This window comes from Protopterus annectens, chromosome 10.part0, assembly GCF_019279795.1.
Source record: "Protopterus annectens isolate FY-2018-M chromosome 10.part0, PAN1.0, whole genome shotgun sequence".
In the NCBI taxonomy this organism is placed as follows: Eukaryota; Metazoa; Chordata; order Ceratodontiformes; family Protopteridae; genus Protopterus; species Protopterus annectens.
Genome location: NC_056744.1, coordinates 800,610,580 through 800,624,309, shown reverse-complemented (window position 1 = coordinate 800,624,309; position 13,730 = coordinate 800,610,580).

Here is a 13,730-nt window from a genome sequence, read left to right as displayed (position 1 = left end):
AAATGAGCCGTCAATAAAATGATGGTAACCCATATATATATATATATATATATATATATATATATATATATATATATATATAGGTGTGTGTGTGTATATCTATACACACACACACATATATATATATATATATATATATATATAGGTGTGTATGTGTGTGTGTATAGATATATATATATATATTTATATATATAGGTGTGTGTGTGTGTGTGTGTATGTATATATATATATATATATATATATATATATATATATATATATATATATATATAAATTATACACAGACACACACACACAGTGACACCATAATAAATTAGGAGGAAATAAAGTTAGTCGGAGGTCTCGGCTCCTCAGAAGCCACTGCACTTCAGAGCCTTTTTATTATTTCCCCAAATCTTTTGAGCCTAAGATGGCCTGAACAAAAACTGTGGCTAAAGATAGAAATTCATTCTGACTCTTAATTTTCTTTCTGCATCTTTTCACCACTCGCTAAATGGCAAAGCCAACAGTGTAATGACTGCGAAGGAATTAACAGAATTAATGTGACATGGAATCTGGATACTGATAGGGCCTCAGAAGTCATGGGGTTCTAAATGTTGTGAGGTACATTTTAAAGTTTTTTTCCACAAGCCTTTTGATAAAATTATAGCCTGGACAAAAATCATAGCTAAGGAAAGAAATTCAGTCCTAGTTTTCTTTCAAAATAGAAAATAAATTGTGTCCAAGGTTTAATGATCAAAGCTGAAAAAAAAGTAGTTCCCAATAAACGGAGACTAACATGCTCATTTCAAGTTTGAGACTTTTGTGTTCACCATATGATACTCTCTAAATACTCTCCTTAAACAGAATACACTCAGCTTCTCATTGAAATAACAAAACAATTTGTATACATAACAACTGCCTGTCAAATCCACTACTTTGCACACGGGCCTTCTCTTTAGTTAAACTTCCACCTCTGTAAAATCTTAGAATGTTCAAATGTAGTTAATGTTTGTGTATAAACATAAATAGAAATGTAACTACTGTCTTTAACTGGAACTTAGTATAATGCAATGTAAGCAAATGGAGCTTTTTCCCTAGGCCTCTGCTGAAAATGGGTATTATCCAGTTGGACTTTCCCGGTAAACTAATACAAATAAATAGATAAATAAATATAAACCCAAAACACTGGAGCAACAGAGGAAGACACCAACTGGTGTCTTCCTCTGTTGCTCCAGTGTTTTGGATTTATTTGTTTTGTTACACTGGTGGTAGTTTTATTTGTTAGATAAATAAATATCTTGAAGCAGTCTCGGTTTCCCTATCAAAAGAAAAAATAAGATAGTCACTTTCTGCTTATCCCTCTGAAGTTAGAGTGGGATGAAAGCGAATGAGTAAGTGGCCTTAGTGATATATTTCAAGTTGCTGCTGTCAGACATCATACAGTTTCTGCCTCTTCACCCACCCCCCAAACGACAGCTACTATCTATGCAGCCATCTGGCAAACAGAGTATAGCAACATATTTTAAATGGCTGATCTCGGATCTATATTCACAATATACCTCCTTCCACTACTCGCCCAAGTTTGCTACCTGTATGCACTTCTGATATGTGACTGCAAGAAAAGAGAAACAAATAATCACAGTTGTGTATTCTACCCTGTTGCTTCTAAACAGTACATTGGCCCTATACGAGCAGTAGTGATCTTGTGTGCTTACCTCTGAGGTTTGATTGTGTGAAAAGTTAAAGAAATAATGACCACACTGCTGCAGCCCAATACAAGCTATACTGACCTTCTGTGCATACTTCTAAGGTATAATTATGAAAAAAATTAGAAAAATAATGACCACACTTTCCCCAGTCCCTAAGAAGTTATAGTGACCTTCTGTGCAAACCGTAAGGTTTGATTGTGCAAAGAACTTAAGAAATAATAATCTTAATGTTTCCAGCCCTCACTACCCCCACACGCAGAAGTTACAGCAACCTTCTATGCACAGCTCTGAGAAGGGCCAGCTGTGGAACAGGTGGATCTAGTGCAGAAGCCTTCACTAAGCCTGTGTTAAAATTCACTTCTACAACTTGAGTTGTGGATGCTGCCAGGATCTAGATATTCTGCTATGTGTTTTAGGTCTTGTTTTTGAAAGCTACTGACGGTGTATGAATCACTAGTGATTATACTCTGAATTTGGGAAAAGGGTATGCTTGTTGAACACAATTCTCACATCAGAAAGGTTCTTAAACTTTTAAGTACCTCTGATTGCTGTTATGCTTTATTCACACACTAGTCACCACAAACGAGAACTGGGAAGCTGCTACACACACCTGTTGGACTTTTTTTTAAAGTCTGCCTGAACTGTTTTACAGCTTCCCACCTCTCTTCTGTGGTGGTTGCTCTCTCTGTGTGGCAACTGTATGTGTGCTACAGCAGTAATACACTTTTTTTCTCTAACTGTTGAATGTATTATTGTATGAATTATTGGCTAACATACCATGCAGGTGCAATATTAACTTAATTTATAATTTTCTATGACATTTCTGTGATGTCATTTCAAAGGTAACTCAAATTTCCACTACACTCATCTTGTGTCACATACATACTTTTGTTATAGACAGTTAAAAATGCCCTTTTAAATCAATAAACGCCCCTTTTGCCTTCTGCACCCCCCCCCCTCCCCAGGTTCATCAGCTTCCAGCAGCCCAGAACACATGCTTATCAATGTCTAGAATGAAGAGGAGTGAAGGGTAGGCAGGAAATGAGGAATTTATATAATGTTGGTGTGAAAGATAAACTGTTAAAACAAAACAAATGTATACTGCATGAAAAATGTATCGCTGTCTAAAAAAAGATTAAATATGGATGCTTTAAAAAACTTGGATTTGTAGTGGATATTTTACTTTTTGACAGATGTGTTTTTTTGCTTTATATCTTCTTGCTTTCTCTGCTGGATTTCTCATCCCCATGACAATGATAATGTGTCTTTGTGATGATGTGAATCATACTTCCTCCAATCAGGCCAAGTGTCATCTTTTAGTTTCAATAATGCAGTTACTTCTTTAGTTAACCAAAGCTTGTTTTGGTCATCTCTAGTCTACTTTGGAGATTGGCTAAAATGGTAGAGAGGAAAGATGCATCATCTTCAATATTGTATGCTAGTGATCAGTTGATTCAGGTAAATGTGTTGTAGTCTGCAAACCTTATCTGGAGATTCTGGTCTGAACGCTGTATGAGATGACATTTTTTACTGACCAACGGCTAATGAGAAAGGTAGTTGGGCAATGATCACCTGAGTCATGCAATTTAAGGGAACTACCTTTGCGGGATACACTCGTTATGAGGTCCAGAAGACAGTGACAATCTGACACTAGACTCTATCATCTAGTTTGGTGACTGATAAAAATCCAAAGTCTGCAAATACTTCAAAAGGAAGTTCTCAACTATGTCGAAGAAGACTTGTACTAAAGTTTCCATGAATTATGTTTTGGTGCTGTATGTGTGTTTTGCAGAAAGATTTTAAAGTCAAAAACACTTGGGCTTTGATGATGGAAGCATGTTAGGGCTACTGTAAGGGGTATTTAATGTTGATCTAACTTGGCTAATAACCAAATAGGGCATGAATTTCAGTGGAGGTGAATTCCTCCTACAACTTTTTAATATGGCCAAACTGATACTTTGTAAAATGGTACTGGAGGTCTATAGCGCTATAGTTAATCCAGGATTCTGTAATCCTACAATCAATATCAGGTTTATGAGTCGGAATTCAGAAGCGAAGTAGGTATAGTTTATTCCAGTAATAAATCAATGCATAAAAATGCTTATGCAATACTTTTCAGCACAATTTCTTTTCTTTTTGCAAGAAAGAGAGATGTCTATTATAAAGAAAAAGTCAGGGACAGTTTATTCAATTAATTAAGTTACTTACAGACTGACGTCTGTAAACCTCCCAGAACAGAAATACTAGGCAAGATATTTTAGTGTAGTTGAGAGTGAAAGAATGTCCCTTATGTGAAATGCAACCATAACAGCACGGGGGGGGGGGGGGGGTAACAAGTGTTACACACCTCTGAAAGCACAGTCACTATTATGGTCAGGTCTCATGCTACAGAAGTTCCTTATAGGTTTGTCTTTTCTCCAGTTTTGGAGCATAATCACTGCACTACAGTAGACGGTCTATTGTCCAAACTAATTGGGACCAAGGGTAACTCGGATAAACAAACATACATTGAACCGAATAAAAAAAACTTCTAAAATCTTGTTTTTTCTGCACACAGGGAATACACTTTTCAACCATTCAGCAATTTCAGTGGGCAATAAAGAATATTTTTCACACACGAGCATGCTGCAAGCTAAAAAAAACACACACGAGCAAATCCGTATAACATTTACATATTCACACTTTATGATTTTTCCTACTTGAAAACTTTGGAAGGCTGCGTTCAGATAACTGACGTTTTAGGTAATTGACTCTCTACTGTACACGCAATATGTGCTGTCAATTCAGCAGTTAAAATATAATTATCTAATGACAAGTTTTTGTCTTTAATAGGTAGATGCATAAATGGCTATCTCCAGTAATACTACAAACAAGGTTAAGATGGAAACATTGCATGCTGAGTAAATGGATATTTTCTTTTTATTACGCCCACAAATCAGACTTGGCTGACAATACTCTACTGTATATGTATAACATCATTTCTAATAAAGGTAACATTTTAACATATAACCTAACAACGTTTTCATTAAAATACAGGACATGAAAGCTGGGATTCTGAGTTCTGATTAAGACCACTTCATTTTCTGATATATTTGAATGAAATAAGTTTATTAGTGTGATAAGATGACAGTACTTAAATACTAGAGATAATGAGGCAAGATCCTGCTTCAGTGAGAGCTACAAAAGGTGTACTCAATTAAAGTACAGTTACTTAGCTACTAATTCATTTATTTTGCAAAATGATCAAGGGCCAAATTCAGAAGCTAAAAGGAGCACTTCACCAACAGGGCTTAGTGAAGTCCCACAACCCACTAATCTAAGTAAATTAGTGTGACTGAAAAAGAGGGCTTTAAATGGATCCCTCCTGAGTAATTAATTATTCACCAAGGCTCATGCTTAAAATAACCACATCTAGCATAGTAAGCTAGTTTCCCCTGCAACCTGACCTTGCAGTGACCTTAGATATACAGAAACATAAAGGCTCTACAACACATTGCCACATCTGTACAGGGTGGGTACAGCAACACACACAATCTATTTCTATGGCAGACTGCATGCATGACCATTACCTGGTGCAGACTACAGTTTCAGTAACATAATGCTGGTATTACTGTACAAAGTATTCTAATGGACATATTTGCTTCCTTTATTGACATAGGACACTTCACTGTTTTAAGACTGTAACATATCTGCCTTAAAGAGTTTCTCCTGCTTAAGTCATAGTCTGCACACACTGCTATTACAACTACCATTCCTAACATATAAATGTACTCAAAATACATTTCAGTTTCACAGATAAGAATAAGTTGTTTCCTGTTATTACAGGTCCATTAACTAGCCAGGGCAACTAAGCACACGTGCTTTTAAAAAATGATACAAGAGCATGGTTTTCTAAAGTGACTCACTGTCCCACACCTTACAAGTACAGACACCAAACCATTTTGAAGGTTAATGGATAATCATCTGCACTAAACTGGCAGTTTCTGTTCTTGTACCATTTAAAGGACTAATAGATGGGTTATCTGCTCTATAGGTGAGATGTTGTACTGCCCACCTGAAAGAACATTACTCTGCAAAGTCACTCAGTGATTTAGTACATAATCCTTCTCGCCAATGAATAACATTCACCAATGTTTCCAGTAATACTCACTTGTGAGTAAGGAAGTTAAAACTTAGCACTGTGAGAAGAATGTTTCACTGCTGGAATTCATGAACACCTTGTGACTCAGTTTGTGGAACAGTGCTATAATGGCTAGTATTGCTGTCTCATATCTCTTGGTTCTCTGCTTTATTTCCATTTGGGGAGCCTTCTACTTTGGGGACTGTATGTCGCTCTTCCATTCACTTTTCACTAAATATTCCAGTTTTTCTCCCACATCCCAAAGATATAATGTTACCTGAACTAGCAGGTCTCTAAACTATTCATAGGGATGCATGCAGTGTGGGAGAGCATGCGGTTACATGTTTTGTCAGTTGGGAAAGGCTCCCTCTGTAACCGTAAACAGGATAAAACTACAGTCATAGAATAACTGCTTGATTTACTGATTGATACAGAAGATAAATAAATGTGATAAACTGTGCTCTGAAGAAAGTTAATTACTGGGTTACTCAGACACTTTGCATCCTGAGAAGGAGCTGTAAAGACAGTCGTCCCTGGCTATTAGGACTTCTAAAGCTCACACCTGAGATGCTAATAGAAAGGAAGCTGGAGAGTACGTCTTTGTGCTACAGTAATAAACATCCTTCTAATGGACATTTAAGAGTTAAGTCACTGTCTGTGGGGTTCCCATATACTAATTTTTTGTTTTTTTGGAAAAGCTCTCCCATGGTTGAAATGTGAACTTTGCATCCATATGCAAATCTGTGCCTTACACTTATTGTTCACTAGTACTCAGCCTGGTTCTTTCATCTCACTCTACATCAATAAATAGGAAGATTGTAAAAATGGTGTATGCAAACCTCTCAACATGCAGACATTGAAAATGTACATAATGGTTCTTGAAAAGTAGGTACATCTGCCTAAAAACTGGACAAATAATTAGCATACAATCTGAATACCAAATAGTGCATAATTATTCCTACTTCAAGTGGGATTATGGGATACTATTCGGAAGCGCAAGTTTAAAAAACTGAGTAATAAAAATATAAACATAATATGAACAATATTTTGGGGCAGATTTTTGCAGCATTGTTTATGCACCAAGTCGTTTTTGCATCTGAAAAATGGAGATGTAAAATATGGGTTCTCTTGCTTTAAATTATTGATGCCATCAGTATGTTAGCCATGTAGACAAATTTCTTATGTACTAAAGAAGCTTAAAAGTCTTATGTGACGCGTGGTGAAACTGAGAAAAATCATGTGAATTAGTCAATCAAGTCTGAAAACAGGAACACACCTCCAAAATAGGTACAACTGAGACGTGCATGTGTGGGTGTGTGCAGCTTCTTAAGCATACAATGTTGATGCAATAACAGTTTACTTACGGGGGGGTTGAGGTAGGATGTTTGGTGAGACATGGAGACTATTGCAGCTTCTTTGTTCAAGAAGGGTCTAAAAGAGATCTAGGTAACTTTACATCAGTAACATTAACACTAATTTCAGGAAAGACTAGTGAGAAAGGCATTAAAGCAGCTACATGAGCCATTTATGGATGAGAACAACACTGAATGTTGGACACAATGGCTTTAGCAGAAGGTCTTGCCAAATACGATGACTTTTTACATTTAAGACACTGAACCACTGGTCTAGTGCATTTGGTTTAGCAAAGTATTTGACTCTGCTAATCAGTGATCCTGAAATGTTAAAATAACTGTGAAACCTCAGAAAGCACTTAAGGTAAAAGAACTGTGTAAAATTAAAAGCATAAAATTAAGTATTCACAGAAGACACTCTTGGGACCTACTACGTGCAGTACATTTTTTAGCAGATAAAATTCTATATTGTAAATAAAGTCCTATGTTGCAAACTGTCTGACACTAAAGGTAATGTATTTCATGATGACTTAAAAACAGGTGTGGCAGCTCACACTGACAAAGCAAGTCGAAGTAAGGATTAAATAAAAACTAAAGAAGTAGGTAGACGCCAGTTGTATTTACTATCAAAAAAATACACTGATGTATTCTGGAACACAACCTAACTGCTGATTATGCAATAAAACAGAGTTGGAAGTCTGTCAGGAAGAGAAGGTCTTAGGAAGTTATATTATATAGGCATTCAATCACAGTACTCAGTAATGCAAAGATGCAGTCAAAGCAAACAAAATTTAGAGGAATATTTAATATCAGATTGAAGGAAGGACAAGGTCATTCTGTCCTCGGAAGACTTCATCTCGACAACGTTCAAAACTGCATGGGGAGACAGAAGTTAAATAAGTAGTGTGTGTTGGTATTAGAGTACCAAATTACATTAAATGATTAAACAAGTTCAGTTATGAGAAATAATTATACCGCCAAAATATGTTGGCTCTGGAGGGCTAGAAGGGATGTATAACCAGTCATATAAGCTTGTGAGAGACAAGGTCAATTGCTTAGAGTTTGAGAGGAAGAAAATGTGTAAAGAAAAGTGGAATGGCTGGAACACAGCTGGACAGGTTTTCAAGAGTGACATAAGAAAATTATGCATAAATGAAAGACTGGTGAGTACTTAGAATTCCTCAATTACAGAAAGGAAGACTGTTACAGGATTTAAACTGGGATGCAGTCGGTGCTAATCATAGATTCGCTCTATAAATAACGACCATCTAACCAAGGTTAATTAGGGAACACTGGTATAACATAGCCAGGCTTGTAAAGGCCTTATGGCCATTGGCCTAGTAACCTCCTATGACCTATGGAACAGACTGTATGGACAGGCCAAATGGAAGAATAGGGGGTGAATATCCTCTGGCAAACAATGGCTGTCAACAGATTTTAGCATCTTCACTGGAAAGACGCCCCCTTGGTCTACTGCACCCCTATATACAGGGCTCCATACCTTTATATAATGTAATTTCACAGCCAAGTACCCATTATATCAGTTAACTGATCTAACAACTAGCTGCCCCTATTTTTGAGGCAGTTCTGCCCAACTGCTGAATGATAAATGACCTGCTGACTCACCGCCCCAAATTATTAGGGGTTACTATGCTTACTTGAGGAATACTGATCATCTGCCAGGTCACTACCAGGGATTTCTCTTAGAATAGATTTTATTATTAATTTAATAAAAGTACATCAGATTACAGTACTGCAGCCACACTCATCACCACTTGTGACAGACGAGACAGAGAGAGAGAGATCTGAAAATAAGTAGCAAAAATAAAAAAGACAGTTAGAGGACCATAAAAAGATGAGGGACATTTCTTTTCAGTCTGTTTACCATGGTAACTTGAACCTAAACAGGAGGTGCACTATAATAAAAGGAAAAAAAAAACAAGTCCCACAAAATGCAAGCATGTCTGTAAAGGGATTGGGATTTAAGAAACTGCCAAAACTGCAATAGCAAATGCCCAGAGATAGGAGGCAGGTACTTTACCATTTAACTTTTATCTTCCTCCCTATCCTCTATACAGGAAGAATAACTTTTTTGATAGTCCTAATGGGGAGGCTTAAAATTCACCTAAAGTGCTGCTCTACATTCCAGCAATCTAGACGTGCTGCAAAAATGGACGGTCGTTACTGCAAAACCCAAAGGCTCCAACATACAATTCCCTGCCTATATAATTTAATGGCGAACAAATACGGTTTCAATCACAGTGATAGTACCATCAGCACAATGGACAGTAATGAGAAAAAACTGACAGCTGACTAAGAACTAAGAGGGAAACAAAAATAAATTAGAAAACTTTACACAAAAATATACCTAAAAGTTAAAAGAAAACCGACTGGCCCTACCTGCGATTACAAATACTGCCCTGAAAATTGTCTGTGTTGCACATAGGTAGTACAGCTATCAAAGGTGGCATAAAGACTTTGTCTAACTTAATACACTAATGTATGCAAAGATTTTATGTTCTAGGACTAACATTCAGAATATCCACCAGCCAAATCATTTCTGCTTTAGTTATTCTGAAGTTAATGACCTGTTAACCCATGTTTAAACATAAAATCTTTCGTGGTTCATTCACAAGTATGTCTAGTGCTCTTACTCTATGCCTTTTTTACAACACATCAACACCTGACCTTTAAAAGTGCAGGTATTTTATAACATCGTTTAAGCTCTCCTTCCTGCTTTTGGTTTCAAATAAAAAAAAAAAAAATCCTTAAACTACTCTCAGTGAACAATATGTCTATGTGTTTGTTCTTTTTGGCTATTCATTTCTGCTGTGTAGTGTTTCAGCCTGTTGAAAAACTACCTGTCAAAAGGTGAACCATTATGTTCAGTTGCTTGAAATGGTATTCTAAAGGAAAATGACACTTTTTAATAAAGGTCACTGAAACTGGAAAGTGAACTTTTCTCTGAGTTACAGCAACCTTAAAATATTTTTGTAAATGTAGGGGGTTACAATTTCTTGCAAAATAGTTATGGGAAGAGTGGGCTTCCCACAGAAAATGATGGGGGGGCTACATTTTTTTCCCTCAGCCACCTTGACTTAAAGGATGTTCTTTTAATCAGAAGTTGTTTAGCTGTTGTACTACTCATAAAACTTAGAAGATGCAGCAGGTCGACAGCATAATGTAAAACAAATCCATTACTTAACAGTATAACTGGCATTATGTCATTTTTCTGAATAGGAAACTAGAAAAAAGACTTGCATTTCAAAACAGCGCAAACTAAAAACTGCTGCTAACACAAGCCATGCAATTCTGGAGTAAGAAATTAGAAGTAAAATAAATAAACTAATTAAAAAGCTATGACGGGGGGACTAGTGTTGCTTAACATGAAGCTATATTCAGTTCACGTCTCATGACAGTTGTACTATATTCAGTTCATGTCTCATGACAGTTGTACAACTTTATCACAGACTATCAATCCACTGTGACACCATTATAGTTATTGTTTGTTTGTTTGTTTGTCTTTCTTTCGGCTTTTCCCAGTTAGGGGTCGCCACAGCAGAACTCCGGTCCGCTAATGATTGGTAGTTGTTTTTTACGCGCAGAGTTACCAGCCCTGATGCACAACCTTCAACGAAGGTACACCCATTCACGGATGTCTCCACACAGGTGACGCTCTAGCTGAGAATCGAACCGGACAGCGTCTTACTGTGAGGCGACAACGCTACCGCAGCACCACTGATCTCAGAATATAAAGCTGTTCTCTACTAGAAAGGCCTTGCCTGAACTTTATTCTGACATTCTTCAAGCCATGTAAAAAAAACAAAAATGCAGATCTACAAGATATAATATCAGGACCCTTGTAGTCTATGCTGCCTTAATCTGTATGCATCTGATGCTTCTGGCACTGAGTGAGTAATCTGCTTTTGAAATAGAAGTTTGTGAGTTTATTTTATGCCACTGCTTTCCTCCCTACCCGAGTGATGCCAGTGATGTGAAGTATTCTGCATAGTGAGGAAGCCCCATGTTTCCTTCTGGTAGTACTTCCTTGCAGTCACCAGTAAAAATAATTAAATAAAAACGTACTGCTTTTCCTACCCTGTTTATGGAGTACTTATTGTCCTGTCCCAACGTCCATCCTTTGCAGGCCTCTGAAAAGCAGATTTTTTTTATGACAAAAACACCTCACAACTCAAAAAAAAAAAACACACAGCCAGCCAGTACTTCACCAGTAACTTGCTTTTCTTTTATTGAACGATTTGGTACCTCGGCAGTTCGCCTTCAAGGATCACAGTTAATTCAATGCACTCATAACATTTATATACACTTCTCTTTTAAACAATTAACAAATTAATCCCCTAATTAATCAATTTAACAATAAAGGATTATTTAAGGTGACCTTAAACCAACCATAAATTTCTATGCATGAATGAATAAGTAAATAAATAAATAGATAAATAAATAAGTGAGCGTGTACTAAACATCAATAATTCATTAAATGCCTAATTCTTGATTCATACCATTAGGCTTTAAGGTATGGAACTTGAAAATCATTCTAGTCTCAAGTTCCAATAGTTTTCCTACAACATCATCTCCCCTCTGAAGGAAGGGTTTTCCCAAAACACTAAATGTTAAACTATTAGAGGACCCACCATGTTTTTCTTGAAAATGCTTAGCAACAGGGCTAAACAGATTTTGGTTCCTTATGTCTTTTAAATGCTCTAAAATCCGTATCCTAACCATCCTTTTGGTTTCTCCTATATACCACATATTTTTACATGAACATCCCAAGATATAAACCACTCCTGTTGACTAAATGTTATGAGTGCATTGAATTAACTGTGATCCTTGAAGGCGAACTGCTGAGGTACCAGATCGTTCAATAAAAGAAAAGCAAGTTACTGGTGAAGTACTGGCTGTTTCAGATTTTTTTTATGTCTGCACCAGATTTATTTATTTTATTAACTGGGAAAGTCAGACCTGAACAGAAAAACTCCAGCACAACAGAAAATCATTCACTATATTAATGCAAAAAAACATTCAGTAACATACAATCAGATTACAGTACACACAGTTCTGCATCCTGCCCTCAAACCCCTCACTCCTATTTTAGTAAAAAAAAAAAAAATCTTCTTTTCTTTTAAAAGGTTTACATCCTGCACGGAGCACTACAGTGCTCAGGTTTTAAATAAGATGTGCAGATCGTGCCCCACCCTGAAACACTTTGCACCTAGGGCAGTTGCCCCATTCATCCTACCCTACCATACACTACTGCTTGTGACAGGACTCATCCAATTTCATTTCATCTTCCTCCACCCCAACACAGATGGGTGGGGTGCAAGCAGTCAATCCCTTTCTACCCTGGCTGACTCCTCCAGCAGCCAGGGTACTATGTGAATCTGGGACATAGTCAAAGCCAAAATGTCCATGCTGTGGAGCTGGCCTGTCATAACCCACTGTTACCCTTCACTAGTCCCATCTCTTCAACAAACCTAATATACCCTGTGACATTCCCACTCTGGGCCAGTAATCAAGGAGCCTGAATCCTCAACACTGACAATGGAGGGGGACATTCACCTGGAATACAAATGGATACAACTCAGTATTTCTAGATGCAGACCTCTCTGTATCAAGCACAATTTCGCTTAAGAACACACAAGAAACACAGTCAGCCTGGGGTCTGGATTTCTCTATGTCCGTCTCCCTCCAGGTCCCCAGTAAGACTTCCCACTGGTACAGCTTCAGAGTTTAGTCCTCAGCTGAGTGCCCAAGCCAAGTCCTCTACCACTCTCTCTGTAAAACCAGCGTTTCGTGTCCCTGCTCCAAGTAGCTGACACACACACTTTGAGATCTGATTTACACACACACACCTGGTAAAGTGTGGCACAGGTTTACTACCTATGCCCCTTCTGTCCAGACTATAAGGTAGTTAATCATGCCAGCAGGCACTACAAAGCCAGCTACCTAAGGCTCTTGCAAGGGTACCCAATTATACTGGGTGAAATTAATACAAATAGTAATGTTGACCAAACAGTAAAGCTTCAGGAATGGCCAGCAATGTCATCAAAAACATGTAAGTACTCTCAAAGGTTAAAATATTTCTTTAAAAGACCAGCCACAATTTATTTTATTTAATAATAAAAACTTGAAAAATACTAAATATCTATTTACACTAAACACCAGAGTTTCAACCACAAGAAATAGTAAAAACAACACAGCTGGAAAGATTCACACAGTTACAGAAAAACAATACTTAACTATTTCCACCATACTTTCATAGGTACGTATTAGGCTATTGGCCCTAGGGCCTATATAAGCCTAGCCAAATGGTACCTTGGCTTTTGCCACCCAAGAAAATGACTTTTCTGTGCCCCTGTCAAGCAGAGCCACAGAAGTGATCCCTGGGGTGAATTTCCTATCTCCCATACAATCATCAAGATTTCTCTTGAAGAGTGCTAATGAGGAGCTTTGTTTGATACAGATAGGCAGTTTGTTCCAGAGTACGGGAAGTCTCTGGGACAGGAATCTATCCCTTCAGCATGTTCTGTTTACTGTGGTGACAAGGTT